The sequence below is a fragment of the Heterodontus francisci genome, chromosome 28 (genome assembly GCF_036365525.1).
Source record: "Heterodontus francisci isolate sHetFra1 chromosome 28, sHetFra1.hap1, whole genome shotgun sequence".
Classification (NCBI taxonomy): Eukaryota; Metazoa; Chordata; class Chondrichthyes; order Heterodontiformes; family Heterodontidae; genus Heterodontus; species Heterodontus francisci.
Window position 1 is genome coordinate 10959293 of NC_090398.1, and position 16095 is coordinate 10975387.

Below are 16095 nucleotides of genomic sequence, written 5' to 3' on the forward strand. Positions count from 1 at the left end.
GGACAGGCTCTCCTTCTTTAAACTATCAAAAAGCCTCATCATGTAGAAGATATCCACTAACGCTCCTTTTATGATCCCCAGCTCGAGGTAGAGCAAGGACAATTTCTATTACAGAAAAGAAAATGATGGAAATATTCCACTATTCAGGCAGCATCTGTGGAAGGTGAAGCCGATCTCTCCTCGTATGCACTCTATCAACTCCCCTCAGGATCGCGTATGCTACAACAAGATAAAGCCTGGATGTACCTGATTCAGCCCTGGTGTTTGATCAACTTTTATTATCGGGAGCCGTTTTATTACCGCGTCTTTGTCAATTTGAAATGTTTGTAATGTGTTAATGACTTCATGTTTCACTGTGCCCTTGGAAGCATCTTCTTCCTTGGTAAAGACAGATGCCAAAGTATTCATAATAGCGATAATATCGCTCGGAGACTTTGGGATGGCCTTAAACTTAGGTATCAGTGTCTTTTCACTTCTCTTATTTGCTCTTTCAGTCGCTCTCTCAAGGATGTATAAACAGCCGGAAAGTTGAATTGTTACGTTGAGTGAGACAGACCGACGAAAGATATAAGGTGAAAGTGCGTCCATTTGGACGACTGGAGATTATTTGCGTAATGAAAAGTGTGGGAGGCAGTGAATGCATGTGTGTGAGAGTAAAATGCGAGAAGCTAGTGCAGAAGATGGATCGTGTTGCACTGTTAGTTCTCAGCCACTGAAGGGCGCAGTGCGGGTTGAGTGCCTGAGCCTGGATAGTTCAGTCGGTAGAGCATCAGACTTTTAATCTGAGGGTCCAGGGTTTAAGTCCCTGTTCAGGCGTTCTTTGTCTAATGCTTTTATCACAGTGGTGTTTGTGCAGTGTCCTCAAGAATTCAAAGCCATGTACTTTGGCTGTGGAGAGCCAAGACTCTGGCAGCCCTTTTCGTTGCAAGTTTTGTCCATTCTGACCGGCAGTTCTTTCAGTTGCAGCAAGACGTCTGCTTTGCTTGATCGCATCGTTTCAATCTTAAACAGGATTGCATCACCTCCGTCATCACTTTTTACCAGTTTTTACATACACAAATAAGGCAGTTGAACATCGTTGTTATTATTCTGATGTATTGTCACGCACCTGAAACGTTAACTCTATTTTTCTCGCCACACATGCTGCCAGACCTGCTTTGTCTTTTTTGCACTCTCGGTTTTGATTTCAGATTTCCACAATCCTCACTATTTCGCTTTTGTTCTTGTTATCCAGCTTTATTCTTCAAAATTTCCTTATCAATCATCAGCTTAGCAAATTAAAGTTTAATTCACTTCACGCGACAAATATCACTCCATTGCCCTTCAAAATCTCTTCGGGAAATGACATGCTTAAGTTGGTTTTGAAATAATAACAGGATTTCCCATGCTTTTCCTGCATTCACAGAGACAAAAAAACTTACAGCACAGGGTGCCGTTCCACTCGTGATACCTGTGACGGTTCTTCGAATACGTGTGCGTCGTCATATATGCCAGCTCTGTTTTCCCTAAACCTTTACGTTCTTCAGGCTGCAGACCAAAGCACTTTGAAGATTACTTATGGTTCAACCTCCACCGTCATTTCAGACAGTGCACTGCAGATTCCAACAAAATGGGGGCATAAAACTAAGTGTTTCCACAGCTCGCCTCTGATTATTTTGCCAATCAACTTGAATCTGTGCCCATTTCTTTGCTGAAAGCTCTGCCACTGGACAGGTTCTCCTTCTTTAAACTATCAAAAAGGCTCATCATGTAGAATATATCCGCTAACGCTCCTTTTATGATCCCCAGCTCGAGGTAGAGCAAGGACAATTTCTATTACAGAAAAGAAAATGATGGAAATATTCCACTATTCAGGCAGCATCTGTGGAAGGTGAAGCCGATCTCTCCTCGTATGCACTCTATCAACTCCCCTCAGGATCGCGTATGCTACAACAAGATAAAGCCTGGATGTACCTGATTCAGCCCTGGTGTTTGATCAACTTTTATTATCGGGAGCCGTTTTATTACCGCGTCTTTGTCAATTTGAAATGTTTGTAATGTGTTAATGACTTCATGTTTCACTGTGCCCTTGGAAGCATCTTCTTCCTTGTTAAAGACAGATGCCAAAGTATTCATAATAGCGATAATATCGCTCGGAGAATTTGGGCTGGCCTTAAACTTAGGTGTCAGTGTCTTTTCACTTCTCTTATTTGCTCTTTCAGTCGCTCTCTCAAGGATGTATAAACAGCCGGAAAGTTGAATTGTTACGTTGAGTGAGACAGACCGACGAAAGATATAAGGTGAAAGTGCGTCCATTTGGACGACTGGAGATTATTTGCGTAATGAAAAGTGTGGGAGGCAGTGAATGCATGTGTGTGAGAGTAAAATGCGAGAAGCTAGTGCAGAAGATGGATCGTGTTGCACTGTTAGTTCTCAGCCACTGAAGGGCGCAGTGCGGGTTGAGTGCCTGAGCCTGGATAGTTCAGTCGGTAGAGCATCAGACTTTTAATCTGAGGGTCCAGGGTTCAAGTCCCTGTTCAGGCGTTCTTTGTCTAATGCTTTTATCACAGTGGTGTTTGTGCAGTGTCCTCAAGAATTCAAAGCCATGTACTTTGGCTGTGGAGAGCCAAGACTCTGGCAGCCCTTTTCGTTGCAAGTTTTGTCCATTCTGACCGGCAGTTCTTTCAGTTGCAGCAAGACGTCTGCTTTGCTTGATCGCATCGTTTCAATCTTAAACAGGATTGCATCACCTCCGTCATCACTTTTTACCAGTTTTTACATACACAAATAAGGCAGTTGAACATCGTTGTTATTATTCTGATGTATTGTCACGCACCTGAAACGTTAACTCTATTTTTCTCGCCACACATGCTGCCAGACCTGCTTTGTCTTTTTTGCACTCTCGGTTTTGATTTCAGATTTCCACAATCCTCACTATTTCGCTTTTGTTCTTGTTATCCAGCTTTATTCTTCAAAATTTCCTTATCAATCATCAGCTTAGCAAATTAAAGTTTAATTCACTTCACGCGACAAATATCACTCCATTGCCCTTCAAAATCTCTTCGGGAAATGACATGCTTAAGTTGGTTTTGAAATAATAACAGGATTTCCCATGCTTTTCCTGCATTCACAGAGACAAAAAAACTTACAGCACAGGGTGCCGTTCCACTCGTGATACCTGTGACGGTTCTTCGAATACGTGTGCGTCGTCATATATGCCAGCTCTGTTTTCCCTAAACCTTTACGTTCTTCAGGCTGCAGACCAAAGCACTTTGAAGATTACTTATGGTTCAACCTCCACCGTCATTTCAGACAGTGCACTGCAGATTCCAACAAAATGGGGGCATAAAACTAAGTGTTTCCACAGCTCGCCTCTGATTATTTTGCCAATCAACTTGAATCTGTGCCCATTTCTTTGCTGAAAGCTCTGCCACTGGACAGGTTCTCCTTCTTTAAACTATCAAAAAGGCTCATCATGTAGAATATATCCGCTAACGCTCCTTTTATGATCCCCAGCTCGAGGTAGAGCAAGGACAATTTCTATTACAGAAAAGAAAATGATGGAAATATTCCACTATTCAGGCAGCATCTGTGGAAGGTGAAGCCGATCTCTCCTCGTATGCACTCTATCAACTCCCCTCAGGATCGCGTATGCTACAACAAGATAAAGCCTGGATGTACCTGATTCAGCCCTGGTGTTTGATCAACTTTTATTATCGGGAGCCGTTTTATTACCGCGTCTTTGTCAATTTGAAATGTTTGTAATGTGTGAATGACTTCATGTTTCACTGTGCCCTTGGAAGCATCTTCTTCCTTGTTAAAGACAGATGCCAAAGTATTCATAATAGCGATAATATCGCTCGGAGACTTTGGGATGGCCTTAAACTTAGGTGTCAGTGTCTTTTCACTTCTCTTATTTGCTCTTTCAGTCGCTCTCTCAAGGATGTATAAACAGCCGGAAAGTTGAATTGTTACGTTGAGTGAGACAGACCGACGAAAGATATAAGGTGAAAGTGCGTCCATTTGGACGACTGGAGATTATTTGCGTAATGAAAAGTGTGGGAGGCAGTGAATGCATGTGTGTGAGAGTAAAATGCGAGAAGCTAGTGCAGAAGATGGATCGTGTTGCACTGTTAGTTCTCAGCCACTGAAGGGCGCAGTGCGGGTTGCGTGCCTGAGCCTGGATAGTTCAGTCGGTAGAGCATCAGACTTTTAATCTGAGGGTCCAGGGTTCAAGTCCCTGTTCAGGTGCTCTTTGTCAAATGCCTTCATCACAGTGGTGTTTGTGCAGTGTCCTCAAGAATTCAAAGCCATGTACTTTGGCTGTGGAGAGCCAAGACTCTGGCAGCCCTTTTCGTTGCAAGTTTTGTCCATTCTGACCGGCAATTCTTACAGTTGCAGCAAGACGTCTGCTTTGCTTGATCGCATCGTTTCAATCTTAAACAGGATTGCATCACCTCCGTCATCACTTTTTACCAGTTTTTACATACACAAATAAGGCAGTTGAACATCGTTGTTATTATTCTGATGTATTGTCACGCACCTGAAACGTTAACTCTATTTTTCTCGCCACACATGCTGCCAGACCTGCTTTGTCTTTTTTGCACTCTCGGTTTTGATTTCAGATTTCCACAATCCTCACTATTTCGCTTTTGTTCTTGTTATCCAGCTTTATTCTTCAAAATTTCCTTATCAATCATCAGCTTAGCAAATTAAAGTTTAATTCACTTCACGCGACAAATATCACTCCATTGCCCTTCAAAATCTCTTCGGGAAATGACATGCTTAAGTTGGTTTTGAAATAATAACAGGATTTCCCATGCTTTTCCTGCATTCACAGAGACTAAAAAACTTACAGCACAGGGTGCCGTTCCACTCGTGATACCTGTGACGGTTCTTCGAATACGTGTGCGTCGTCATATATGCCAGCTCTGTTTTCCCTAAAACTTTACGTTCTTCAGGCTGCAGACCAAAGCACTTTGAAGATTACTTATGGTTCAACCTCCACCGACATTTCAGACAGTGCACTGCAGATTCCAACAAAATGGGGGCATAAAACTAAGTGTTTCCACAGGTCGCCTCTGATTATTTTGCCAATCAACTTGAATCTGTGCCCATTTCTTTGCTGAAAGCTCTGCTACTGGACAGGTTCTCCTTCTTTAAACTATCAAAAAGCCTCATCATGTAGAATATATCCACTAACGCTCCTTTTATGATCCCCAGCTCGAGGTAGAGCAAGGAGAATTTCTATTACAGAAAAGAAAATGATGGAAATATTCCACTATTCAGGCAGCATCTGTGGAAGGTGAAGCCGATCTCTCCTCGTATCCACTCTATCAACTCCCCTCAGGATCGCGTATGCTACAACAAGATAAAGCCTGGATGTACCTGATTCAGCCCTGGTGTTTGATCAACTTTTATTATCGGGAGCCGTTTTATTACCGCGTCTTTGTCAATTTGAAATGTTTGTAATGTGTTAATGACTTCATGTTTCACTGTGCCCTTGGAAGCATCTTCTTCCTTGGTAAAGACAGATGCCAACGTATTCATAATAGCGATAATATCGCTCGGAGACTTTGGGTTGGCCTTAAACTTAGGTGTCAGTGTCTTTTCACTTCTCTTATTTGCTCTTTCAGTCGCTCTCTCAAGGATGTATAAACAGCCGGAAAGTTGAATTGTTACGTTGAGTGAGACAGACCGACGAAAGATATAAGCTGAAAGTGCGTCCATTTGGACGACTGGAGATTATTTGCGGAATGAAAAGTGTGGGAGGCAGTGAATGCATGTGTGTGAGAGTAAAATGCGAGAAGCAAGTGCAGAAGATGGATCGTGTTGCACTGTTAGTTCTCAGCCACTGAAGGGCGCAGTGCAGTTTGAGTGTCTGAGCCTGGATAGCTCAGTCAGCAGAGCATCAGACTTTTAATCTGAGGGTCCAGGGTTCAAGTCCCTGTTCAGATGCTCTTTGTCTAATGCCTTTATCGCAGTGGTGTTTGTGCAGTGTCCTCAAGAATTCAAAACCATGTACTTTGGCTGTGCAGAGCCAAGACTCTGGCAGCCCTTTTCCTTGCAAGTTTTGTCCATTCTGACCGGCAATTCTTTCAGTTGCAGCGAGACGTCTGCTTTGCTTGATCGCATCGTTTCAATCTTAAACAGGATTGCATCACCTCCGTCATCACTTTTTACCAGTTTTTACATACACAAATAAGGCAGTTGAACATCGTTGTTATTATTCTGATGTATTGTCACGCACCTGAAACGTTAACTCTATTTTTCTCGCCACACATGCTGCCAGACCTGCTTTGTCTTTTTTGCACTCTCGGTTTTGATTTCAGATTTCCACAATCCTCACTATTTCGCTTTTGTTCTTGTTATCCAGCTTTATTCTTCAAAATTTCCTTATCAATCATCAGCTTAGCAAATTAAAGTTTAATTCACTTCACGCGACAAATATCACTCCATTGCCCTTCAAAATCTCTTCGGGAAATGACATGCTTAAGTTGGTTTTGAAATAATAACAGGATTTCCCATGCTTTTCCTGCATTCACAGAGACAAAAAAACTTACAGCACAGGGTGCCGTTCCACTCGTGATACCTGTGACGGTTCTTCGAATACGTGTGCGTCGTCATATATGCCAGCTCTGTTTTCCCTAAACCTTTACGTTCTTCAGGCTGCAGACCAAAGCACTTTGAAGATTACTTATGGTTCAACCTCCACCGTCATTTCAGACAGTGCACTGCAGATTCCTACAAAATGGGGGCATAAAACTAAGTGTTTCCACAGGTCGCCTCTGATTATTTTGCCAATCAACTTGAATCTGTGCCCATTTCTTTGCTGAAAGCTGTGCCACTGGACAGGTTCTCCTTCTTTAAACTATCAAAAAGCCTCATCATGTAGAATATATCCACTAACGCTCCTTTTATGATGCCCAGCTCGAGGTAGAGCAAGGACAATTTCTATTACAGAAAAGAAAATGATGGAAATATTCCACTATTCAGGCAGCATCTGTGGAAGGTGAAGCCGATCTCTCCTCGTATCCACTCTATCAACTCCCCTCAGGATCGCGTATGCTACAACAAGATAAAGCCTGGATGTACCTGATTCAGCCCTGGTGTTTGATCAACTTTTATTATCGGGAGCCGTTCTATTACCGCGTCTTTGTCAATTTGAAATGTTTGTAATGTGTTAATGACTTCATGTTTCACTGTGCCCTTGGAAGCATCTTCTTCCTTGGTAAAGACAGATGCCAAAGTATTCATAATAGCGATAATATCACTCGGAGACTTTGGGATGGCCTTAAACTTATGTGTCAGTGTCTTTTCACTTCTCTTATTTGCTCTTTCAGTCGCTCTCTCAAGGATGTATAAACAGTCGGAAAGTTGAATTGTTACGTTGAGTGAGACAGACCGACGAAAGATATAAGGTGAAAGTGCGTCCATTTGGACGACCTGAATTATTTGCGTAATGAAAAGTGTGGGAGGCAGTGAATGCATGGCTGTGAGAGTAAAATGCGAGAAGCTGGTGCAGAAGATGGATCGTGTTGCACTGTTAGTTCTCAGCCACTGAAGGGCGCAGTGCGGCTTGAGCGTCCGAGCCTCGATAGCTCAGTCGGTAGAGCATCAGACTTTTAATCTGAGGGTCCAGGGTTCAAGTCCCTGTTCAGGCGCTCTTTGTCTAATGCCTTTATCACAGTGGTGTTTGTGCAGTGTCTTTAAGAGTTCAAAACCATGTACTTTGGCTGTGGGGAGCCAAGACTCTGGCAGCCCTTTTCGTTGCAAGTTTTGTCCATTCTGACCGGCAATTCTTTCAGTTGCAGCAAGACGTCTGCTTTGCTTGATCGCATCGTTTCAATCTTAAACAGGATTGCATCACCTCCGTCATCACTTTTTAACAGTTTTTACATACACAAATAAGGCAGTTGAACATCGTTGTTATTATTCTGATGTATTGTCACGCACCTGAAACGTTAACTCTATTTTTCTCGCCACACATGCTGCCAGACCTGCTTTGTCTTTTTTGCACTCTCGGTTTTGATTTCAGATTTCCACAATCCTCACTATTTCGCTTTTGTTCTTGTTATCCAGCTTTATTCTTCAAAATTTCCTTATCAATCATCAGCTTAGCAAATTAAAGTTTAATTCACTTCACGCGACAAATATCACTCCATTGCCCTTCAAAATCTCTTCGGGAAATGACATGCTTAAGTTGGTTTTGAAATAATAACAGAATTTCCCATGCTTTTCCTGCATTCACAGAGACAAAAAAACTTACAGCACAGGGTGCCGTTCCACTCGTGATACCTGTGACGGTTCTTCGAAAACGTGTGCGTCGTCATATATGCAAGCTCTGTTTTCCCTAAACCTTTACGTTCTTCAGGCTGCAGACCAAAGCACTTTGAAGATTACTTATGGTTCAACCTCCACCGTCATTTCAGACAGTGCACTGCAGATTCCAACAAAATGGGGGCATAAAACTAAGTGTTTCCACAGGTCGCCTCTGATTATTTTGCCAATCAACTTGAATCTGTGCCCATTTCTTTGCTGAAAGCTCTGCCACTGGACAGGTTCTCCTTCTTTAAACTATCAAAAAGCCTCATCATGTAGAATATATCCACTAACGCTCCTTTTATGTTCCCCAGCTCGAGGTAGAGCAAGGACAATTTCTATTACAGAAAAGAAAATGATGGAAATATTCCACGATTCAGGCAGCATCTGTGGAAGGTGAAGCCGATCTCTCCTCATATGCACTCTATCAACTCCCCTCAGGATCGCTTATGCTACAACAAGATAAAGCCTGGATGTACCTGATTCAGCCCCGGTGTTTGATCAACTTTTATTATCGGGAGCCGTTTTATTACCGCGTCTTTGTCAATTTGAGATGTTTGTAATGTGTTAATGACTTCATGTTTCACTGTGCCCTTGGAAGCATCTTCTTCCTTGGTAAAGACAGATGCCAAAGTATTCATAATAGCGATAATGTCGCTCGGAGACTTTGGGATGGCCTTAAACTTAGGTGTCAGTGTCCTTTCACTTCTCTTATTTGCCCTTTCAGTCGCTCTCTCAAGGATGTATAAACAGCCGGAAAGTTGAATTGTTACGTTGAGTGAGACAGACCGACGAAAGATATAAGGTGAAAGTGCGTCCAGTTGGACGACTGGAGAATATTTGCGTAATGAAAAGTGTGGGAGGCAGTGAATGCATGTGTGTGAGAGCAAAATGCGAGAAGCCAGTGCAGAAGATGGATCGTGTTGCACTGTTAGTTCTCAGCCACTGAAGGGCGCAGTGCGGCTTGAGCGTCTGAGCCTGGATAGCTCAGTCGGTAGAGCATCAGACTTTTAATCTGAGGGTCCAGGGTTCAAGTCCCTGTTCAGGTGCTCTTTGTCTAATGCCTTTATCACAGTGGTGTTTGTGCAGTGTACTCAAGAATTCAAAGCCATGTGCTTTGGCTGTGGAGAGCCAAGACTCTGGCAGCCCTTTTCGTTGCAAGTTTTGTCCATTCTGACCGGCAATTCTTTCAGTTGCAGCAAGACGTCTGCTTTGCTTGATCGCATCGTTTCAATCTTAAACAGGATTGCATCACCTCCGTCATCACTTTTTAACAGTTTTTACATACACAAATAAGGCAGTTGAACATCGTTGTTATTATTCTGATGTATTGTCACGCACCTGAAACGTTAACTCTATTTTTCTCGCCACACATGCTGCCAGACCTGCTTTGTCTTTTTTGCACTCTCGGTTTTGATTTCAGATTTCCACAATCCTCACTATTTCGCTTTTGTTCTTGTTATCCAGCTTTATTCTTCAAAATTTCCTTATCAATCATCAGCTTAGCAAATTAAAGTTTAATTCACTTCACGCGACAAATATCACTCCATTGCCCTTCAAAATCTCTTCGGGAAATGACATGCTTAAGTTGGTTTTGAAATAATAGCAGGACTTCCCATGCTTTTCCAGCATTCACAGAAACAAAAAAACTTACAGCACAGGGTGCCGTTCCACTTGTGATACCTGTGACGGTTCTTCGAATATGTGTGCGTCGTCATATATGCCAGCTCTGTTTTCCCTAAACCTTTACGTTCTTCAGGCTGCAGACCAAAGCACTTTGAAGATTACTTATGGTTCAACCTCCACCGTCATTTCAGACAGTGCACTGCAGATTCCAACAAAATGGGGACATAACACTAAGTGTTTCCACAGGTCGCCTCTGATTATTTTGCCAATCAACTTGAATCTGTGCCCATTTCTTTGCTGAAAGCTCTGCCACTGGACAGGTTCTCCTTCTTTAAACTATCAAAAAGCCTCATCATGTAGAATATATCCACTAACGCTCCTTTTATGATCCCCAGCTCGAGGTAGAGCAAGGACAATTTCTATTACAGAAAATAAAATGATGGAAATATTCCACTATTCAAGCAGCATCTGTGGAAGGTGAAGCCGATCTCTCCTCGTATGCACTCTATCAACTCCCCTCAGGATCGCGTATGCTACAACAAGATAAAGCCTGGATGTACCTGATTCAGCCCTGGTGTTTGATCAACTTTTATTATCGGGAGCCGTTTTATTACCGCGTCTTTGTCAATTTGAAATGTTTGTAATGTGTTAATGACTTCATGTTTCACTGTGCCCTTGGAAGCATCTTCTTCCTTGGTAAAGACAGATGCCAAAGTATTCATAATAGCGATAATATCGCTCGGAGACTTTGGGATGGCCTTAAACTTAGGTGTCAGTGTCTTTTCACTTCTCTTATTTGATCTTTCAGTCGCTCTCTCAAGGATGTATAAACAGCCGGAAAGTTGAATTGTTACGTTGAGTGAGACAGACCGACGAAAGAAATAAGGTGAAAGTGCGTCCAGTTGGACGACTGGAGAATATTTGCGTAATGAAAAGTGTGGGAGGCAGTGAATGCATGGGTGTGAGAGTAAAATGCGAGAAGCTGGTGCAGAAGATGGATCGTGTTGCACTGTTAGTTCTCAGCCACTGAAGGGCGCAGTGCGGGTTGAGTGTTTGAGCCTGGATAGCTCAGTCGGTAGAGCATCAGACTTTTAATTTGAGGGTCCAGGGTTCAAGTCCCTATTCAGGTGTTCTTTGTCCAATGCACTTATCACAGTGGTGTTTGTGCAGTGTCCTCAAGAATTCAAAGCCATGTACTTTGGCTGTGGAGAGCCAAGACTCTGGCAGCTCTTTTCGTTGCAAGTTTTGTCCATTCTGACCGGCAATTCTTTCAGTTGCAGCAAGACGTCTGCTTTGCTTGATCGCATCGTTTCAATCTTAAACAGGATTGCATCACCTCCGTCATCACTTTTTACCAGTTTTTACATACACAAATAAGGCAGTTGAACATCGTTGTTATTATTCTGATGTATTGTCACGCACCTGAAACGTTAACTCTATTTTTCTCGCCACACATGCTGCCAGACCTGCTTTGTCTTTTTTGCACTCTCGGTTTTGATTTCAGATTTCCACAATCCTCACTATTTCGCTTTTGTTCTTGTTATCCAGCTTTATTCTTCAAAATTTCCTTATCAATCATCAGCTTAGCAAATTAAAGTTTAATTCACTTCACGCGACAAATATCACTCCATTGCCCTTCAAAATCTCTTCGGGAAATGACATGCTTAAGTTGGTTTTGAAATAATAACAGGATTTCCCATGCTTTTCCTGCATTCACAGAGACAAAAAAACTTACAGCACAGGGTGCCGTTCCACTCGTGATACCTGTGACGGTTCTTCGAATATGTGTGCGTCGTCATATATGCAAGCTCTGTTTTCCCTAAACCTTTACGTTCTTCAGGCTGCAGACCAAAGCACTTTGAAGATTACTTATGGTTCAACCTCCACCGTCATTTCAGACAGTGCACTGCAGATTCCAACAAAATTGGGGCATAAAACTAAGTGTTTCCACAGCTCGCCTCTGATAATTTTGCCAATCAACTTGAATCTGTGCCCATTTCTTTGCTGAAAGCTCTGCCACTGGACAGGTTCTCCTTCTTTAAACTATCAAAAAGCCTCATCATGTAGAATATATCCACTAACGCTCCTTTTATGATCCCCAGCTCGAGGTAGAGCAAGGACAATTTCTATTACAGAAAAGAAAATGATGGAAATATTCCACTATTCAGGCAGCATCTGTGGAAGGTGAAGCCGATCTCTCCTCGTATCCACTCTATCAACTCCCCTCAGGATCGCGTATGCTACAACAAGATAAAGCCTGGATGTACCTGATTCAGCCCTGGTGTTTGATCAACTTTTATTATCGGGAGCCGTTCTATTACTGCGTCTTTGTCAATTTGAAATGTTTGTAATGTGTTAATGACTTCATGTTTCACTGTGCTCTTGGAAGCATCTTCTTCCTTGGTAAAGACAGATGCCAAAGTATTCATAATAGCGATAATATCGCTCGGAGACTTTGGGATGGCCTTAAACTGAGGTGTCAGTGTCTTTTCACTTCTCTTATTTGCTCTTTCAGTCGCTCTCTCAAGGATGTATAAACAGCCGGAAAGTTGAATTGTTACGTTGAGTGAGACAGACCGACGAAAGATATAAGGTGAAAGTGCGTCCATTTGGACGACTGGAGATTATTTGCGTAATGAAAAGTGTGGGAGGCAGTGAATGCATGTGTGTGAGAGTAAAATGCGAGAAGCTGGTGCAGAAGATGGATCGTGTTGCACTGTTAGTTCTCAGCCACTGAAGGGCGCAGTGCCGCTTGAGTGTCTGAGCCTGGATAGCTCAGTTGGTAGAGCATCAGACTTTTAATCTGAGGGTCCAGGGTTCAAGTCCCTGTTCAGGTGTTCTTTGTCTAATGCCTTTATCACAGTGGTGTTTGTGCAGTGTCCTCAAAAATTCAAAACCATGTACTTTGGCTGTGGGGAGCCAAGACTCTGGCAGCCTTTTTCGTTGCAAGTTTTGTCCATTCTGACCGGCAATTCTTTCAGTTGCAGCAAGACGTCTGCTTTGCTTGATCGCATCGTTTCAATCTTAAACAGGATTGCATCACCTCCGTCATCACTTTTTAACAGTTTTTACATACACAAATAAGGCAGTTGAACATCGTTGTTATTATTCTGATGTATTGTCACGCACCTGAAACGTTAACTCTATTTTTCTCGCCACACATGCTGCCAGACCTGCTTTGTCTTTTTTGCACTCTCGGTTTTGATTTCAGATTTCCACAATCCTCACTATTTCGCTTTTGTTCTTGTTATCCAGCTTTATTCTTCAAAATTTCCTTATCAATCATCAGCTTAGCAAATTAAAGTTTAATTCACTTCACGCGACAAATATCACTCCATTGCCCTTCAAAATCTCTTCGGGAAATGACATGCTTAAGTTGGTTTTGAAATAATAACAGGATTTCCCATGCTTTTCCTGCATTCACAGAGACAAAAAAACTTACAGCACAGGGTGCCGTTCCACTCGTGATACCTGTGACGGTTCTTCGAATACGTGTGCGTCGTCATATATGCCAGCTCTGTTTTCCCTAAACCTTTACGTTCTTCAGGCTGCAGACCAAAGCACTTTGAAGATTACTTATGGTTCAACCTCCACCGTCATTTCAGACAGTGCACTGTTGATTCCAACAAAATGGGGGCATAAAACTAAGTGTTTCCACAGCTCGCCTCTGATTATTTTGCCAATCAACTTGAATCTGTGCCCATTTCTTTGCTGAAAGCTCTGCCACTGGACAGGTTCTCCTTCTTTAAACTATCAAAAAGGCTCATCATGTAGAATATATCCACTAACGCTCCTTTTATGATCCCCAGCTCGAGGTAGAGCAAGGACAATTTCTATTACAGAAAAGAAAATGATGGAAATATTCCACTATTCAGGCAGCATCTGTGGAAGGTGAAGCCGATCTCTCCTCGTATGCACTCTATCAACTCCCCTCAGGATCGCGTATGCTACAACAAGATAAAGCCTGGATGTACCTGATTCAGCCCTGGTGTTTGATCAACTTTTATTATCGGGAGCCGTTTTATTACCGCGTCTTTGTCAATTTGAAATGTTTGTAATGTGTTAATGACTTCATGTTTCACTGTGCCCTTGGAAGCATCTTCTTCCTTGGTAAAGACAGATGCCAAAGTATTCATAATAGCGATAATATCGCTCGGAGACTTTGGGATGGCCTTAAACTTAGGTGTCAGTGTCTTTTCACTTCTCTTATTTGCTCTTTCAGTCGCTCTCTCAAGGATGTATAAACAGCCGGAAAGTTGAATTGTTACGTTGAGTGAGACAGACCGACGAAAGATATAAGGTGAAAGTGCGTCCATTTGGACGACTGGAGATTATTTGCGTAATGAAAAGTGTGGGAGGCAGTGAATGCATGTGTGTGAGAGTAAAATGCGAGAAGCAAGTGCAGAAGATGGATCGTGTTGCACTGTTAGTTCTCAGCCACTGAAGGGCGCAGTGCGGGTTGAGTGTCTGAGCCTGGATAGCTCAGTCGGTAGAGCATCAGACTTTTAATCTGAGGGTCCAGGGTTCAAGTCCCTGTTCAGGTGCTCTTTGTCTAATGCCTTTATCGCAGTGGTGTTTGTGCAGTGTCCTCAAGAATTCAAAGCCATGTACTTTGGCTGTGGAGAGCCAAGACTCTGGAAGCCTGTTTTGTTGCAAGTTTTGTCCATTCTGACCGGCAATTCTTTCAGTTGCAGCAAGACGTCTGCTTTGCTTGATCGCATCGTTTCAATCTTAAACAGGATTGCATCACCTCCGTCATCACTTTTTACCAGTTTTTACATACACAAATAAGGCAGTTGAACATCGTTGTTATTATTCTGATGCATTGTCACGCACCTGAAACGTTAACTCTATTTTTCTCGCCACACATGCTGCCAGACCTGCTTTGTCTTTTTTGCACTCTCGGTTTTGATTTCAGATTTCCACAATCCTTACTATTTTTCTTTTGTTCTTGTTATCCAGCTTTATTCTTCAAAATTTCCTTATCAATCATCAGCTTAGCAAATTAAAGTTTAATTCACTTCACGCGACAAATATCACTCCATTGCCCTTCAAAATCTCTTCGGGAAATGACATGCTTAAGTTGGTTTTGAAATAATAACAGGATTTCCCATGCTTTTCCTGCATTCACAGAGACAAAAAAACTTACAGCACAGGGTGCCGTTCCACCCGTGATACCTGTGACGGTTCTTCGAATACGTGTGCGTCGTCATATATGCCAGCTCTGTTTTCCCTAAACCTTTACGTTCTTCAGGCTGCAGACCAAAGCACTTTGAAGATTACTTATGGTTCAACCTCCACCGTCATTTCAGACAGTGCACTGCAGATTCCAACAAAATGGGGGCATAAAACTAAGTGTTTCCACAGCTCGCCTCTGATTATTTTGCCAATCAACTTGAATCTGTGCCCATTTCTTTGCTGAAAGCTCTGCCACTGGACAGGTTCTCCTTCTTTAAACTATCAAAAAGCCTCATCATGTAGAATATATCCGCTAACGCTCCTTTTATGATCCCCAGCTCGAGGTAGAGCAAGGACAATTTCTATTACAGAAAAGAAAATGATGGAAATATTCCACTATTCAGGCAGCATCTGTGGAAGGTGAAGCCGATCTCTCCTCGTATGCACTCTATCAACTCCCCTCAGGATCGCGTATGCTACAACAAGATAAAGCCTGGATGTACCTGATTCAGCCCTGGTGTTTGATCAACTTTTATTATCGGGAGCCGTTTTATTACCGCGTCTTTGTCAATTTGAAATGTTTGTAATGTGTTAATGACTTCATGTTTCACTGTGCCCTTGGAAGCATCTTCTTCCTTGGTAAAGACAGATGCCAAAGTATTCATAATAGCGATAATATCGCTCGGAGACTTTGGGATGGCCTTAAACTTAGGTGTCAGTGTCTTTTCACTTCTCTTATTTGCTCTTTCAGTCGCTCTCTCAAGGATGTATAAACAGCCGGAAAGTTGAATTGTTACGTTGAGTGAGACAGACCGACGAAAGATATAAGGTGAAAGTGCGTCCATTTGGACGACTGGAGATTATTTGCGTAATGAAAAGTGTGGGAGGCAGTGAATGCATGTGTGTGAGAGTAAAATGCGAGAAGCAAGTGCAGAAGATGGATCGTGTTGCACTGTTAGTTCTCAGCCACTGAAGGGCGCAGTGCGGGTT

General features: G+C 42.6%; 9 non-coding genes across 9 annotated transcripts; all 9 read left to right on the forward strand.

The window, feature by feature from the left end:
* Positions 1 to 743: 743 nt before the first annotated feature.
* Positions 744 to 816, forward strand: trnak-uuu (transfer RNA lysine (anticodon UUU)). Its single transcript has one exon. It is a non-coding gene; the product is annotated as a tRNA-Lys (tRNA).
* A 1634-nt stretch (positions 817 to 2450) lies between these two features.
* trnak-uuu (transfer RNA lysine (anticodon UUU)) lies at positions 2451 to 2523 on the forward strand. The gene has a single exon. It is a non-coding gene; the product is annotated as a tRNA-Lys (tRNA).
* Positions 2524 to 4157: 1634 nt separating this feature from the next.
* On the forward strand, positions 4158 to 4230 carry trnak-uuu (transfer RNA lysine (anticodon UUU)). Its single transcript has one exon. It is a non-coding gene; the product is annotated as a tRNA-Lys (tRNA).
* A 1634-nt stretch (positions 4231 to 5864) lies between these two features.
* trnak-uuu (transfer RNA lysine (anticodon UUU)) lies at positions 5865 to 5937 on the forward strand. The gene has a single exon. It is a non-coding gene; the product is annotated as a tRNA-Lys (tRNA).
* A 1633-nt stretch (positions 5938 to 7570) lies between these two features.
* Positions 7571 to 7643, forward strand: trnak-uuu (transfer RNA lysine (anticodon UUU)). The gene has a single exon. It is a non-coding gene; the product is annotated as a tRNA-Lys (tRNA).
* Positions 7644 to 9277: 1634 nt separating this feature from the next.
* On the forward strand, positions 9278 to 9350 carry trnak-uuu (transfer RNA lysine (anticodon UUU)). The gene has a single exon. It is a non-coding gene; the product is annotated as a tRNA-Lys (tRNA).
* A 1634-nt stretch (positions 9351 to 10984) lies between these two features.
* Positions 10985 to 11057, forward strand: trnak-uuu (transfer RNA lysine (anticodon UUU)). The gene has a single exon. It is a non-coding gene; the product is annotated as a tRNA-Lys (tRNA).
* Positions 11058 to 12691: 1634 nt separating this feature from the next.
* On the forward strand, positions 12692 to 12764 carry trnak-uuu (transfer RNA lysine (anticodon UUU)). Its single transcript has one exon. It is a non-coding gene; the product is annotated as a tRNA-Lys (tRNA).
* A 1634-nt stretch (positions 12765 to 14398) lies between these two features.
* trnak-uuu (transfer RNA lysine (anticodon UUU)) lies at positions 14399 to 14471 on the forward strand. The gene has a single exon. It is a non-coding gene; the product is annotated as a tRNA-Lys (tRNA).
* The last annotated feature ends 1624 nt before the right edge of the window (positions 14472 to 16095 follow it).